This window comes from Lucilia cuprina, chromosome 5, assembly GCF_022045245.1.
Source record: "Lucilia cuprina isolate Lc7/37 chromosome 5, ASM2204524v1, whole genome shotgun sequence".
NCBI classification, from domain to species: domain Eukaryota; kingdom Metazoa; phylum Arthropoda; class Insecta; order Diptera; family Calliphoridae; genus Lucilia; species Lucilia cuprina.
In genome coordinates, this window is record NC_060953.1 from 7,820,744 (window position 1) to 7,823,377 (window position 2,634).

Sequence of the window (2,634 nt, forward strand, 5' to 3'; positions counted from 1 at the left end):
TAGACTAGACTATAGACTAGACTATAGACTAGACTATAGACTAGACTATAGACTAGACTATAGACTAGACTATAGACTAGACTATAGACTAGACTATAGACTAGACGCCAACAAAATATACAAAAATAAACTAATTTGCATAATTGTCCATACGTGCTTTTAATAATTTAGGTTTGATTTGTTGTGTTCTATTTCTTGTAAAAAAATAAAGGACACTTAAATCATTTTATAACATAACACTTCTTGAATTTGTTTGTATTTCATTCGAAAAGTTATTGACATGATTTTTAAAAAATACACTGGACTGCTTTGATTGAATGGAATAGCAATTTATTTTCTTGCATTAATGCAATCACATTTTACTTAAAAAGATGGCGGTGTCGATAGCAATTTATAAAAATACTCAAAAATACATACCTTTTTCACAAAAACAATATTCTCACAATTCAATAATATTTTATAAAGTGTATTTATGTTTTTTGTTTAAATTAAAACTGCGTAAAATATCAATATAACGTTTTTTCTTAATTTTTTTAATAGAACACAAATCTCCGATCAAGCACAAGCAAAACTTTAACACTGAGTTACCATATCACACTTTTTGGTTAAAGCGTGCCACATTTTCGCTATTTAATATTGCCATATTATAAAAATAACAGAGTTGTATTTTTATCTACTAATTAGTGATAAATTTAGCGTTGCCAATGATATTTTATCATTTACTGTTAAAACATTTTTTAAACACAAAAGCCACTAGACTGTAGTCTAGATTATAGACTAGACTATAGATTAGATTATTTACCAGACTATAGATTAGACTATATACTAGACGATAGATTAGACTAAAGACTAGACTATATACTAGATTAAAGGGTATAATATTTACTACACTATAGACTAGAGAATAGACTAGATTATAAACTATACCAAAGACTAGACATTAGACTAGACTATAGACTAGAATATTGCATTATACTAAAATCTTTCTGTTATTATTAAATCACACTGTCAGTTTTCTATTACTTAGTTTAAAACTCCCATTAAAGTTTTGTTTGTTTTCATTTCAAAGTTTCATTTCATTCCATAGTTGGCAACAAATACATAACTGGTGTAAAGTTGTTGACAGCAAACAAACAGCTGCAGCAATATGATGAAGTTGATGACAAAACAAATACTCAAACACACGTAGAATTGTTGCAAGTTGCAAATGGAGTAAAATTGTTTTTCTTGCAATTGGTTCATATTTATTTCAGATGACAATGATTTATCTGTCCATGTGTTATCTGTTCAGACTTAAAAGGGAGTTAGTTGGCAATGAAGAGTGATCAGTTCTAGTTTAGTACTAGTTCAGTTCTAGCTCAGTTCTAGTTCAGTTCTAGTTCAGTTCTAGTTCAGTTCTAGTTCAGTTCTAGTTCAGTTCTAGTTCAGTTCTAGTTCAGTTCTAGTTCAGTTCTAGTTCAGTTCTAGTTCAGTTCTAGTTCAGTTCTAGTTCAGTTCTAGTTCAGTTCTAGTTCTAGTTCAGTTCTAGTTCAGTTTTTGTTTTTGATTGATAGAAGTTTATAGTGATCGGAAGTAAACTTTGAAATTTCTTGAGTGATCTATCACAATTTACATTCATTGATCGTAAGTTTGTAGTGATCTTAAAAAAGTTATTGCCTACAAAGTAACACTTCAGGTGATTTCTGTTCCTGCTGTAAACAAATGACTTCTCATATTAATCATAATTCATCTGCTCTTTTGACTCCGGCTCTATTTCTCTTCCTTTTTTTGTGTTTCTTCACAACCATTTACAGATTCGTATTCCATATTTAAAAGTTTATTTGTAAAACAAACAATTTTTTAACTCAAAAGTTCATGAAAGTGTAACACATTTTCATGACACGGTCTTATGGCGCCTCAGGATGTTGCACTTTTATACGTTTTTTTTTTTTTTTTTGTGATGTTCCAGGATTTTTATTTATAAAAATACAAGTGAATGGCAAAACAGAAAGAGAGAACAAACCATGTAGTTACGACTATGAAAAAAGAAATACATTATTTGAAAAAAATAAGGATGCTTGCTGGCAGAGTAAATAAAAGTGTCATTTTTTTAATTTAATTTTTGTTGTTGTTGTTTTTTTTTCTGTAATATTTTTTACTTTATTAAAGTACGAGATTTTTTTTATTATTCTGTTGCTTTTTTTTTTTGCTTTTAGTATTTTTCTTTACTATATTTTATGTTGTCTACGGCAAGGGTGTCTCTTTGCCAGTCTATATGTCTGTCTATAAGGGAATAGTTTAAGGTGAAGTTAGCAGAGAAGTGGGGAAAATGTTCCACAGAAATATGTTTTCATTTAAAGTCGTTAAAAAGTAACCATTGGGTTACATATATTTGTTACAATTCTGTTAGGGTTATAAAACTAAACTTTATGGAGTTCTTACTGTTTATTGTTGAGAAATGCTTTTGTAATTAAATTTCAAATTAAAAATAGCTTTAACAAAAAGTTAATATTATATAGTAAATAATATTTAAGGTCAAGTTTAAGTTTTCCAGTTCAGTTCTAGTTCAGTTCTAGTTCAGTTCTAGTTCAGTTCTAGTTCAGTTCTAGTTCAGTTCTAGTTCAGTTCTAGTTCAGTTCTAGTTCAGTTCTAGTT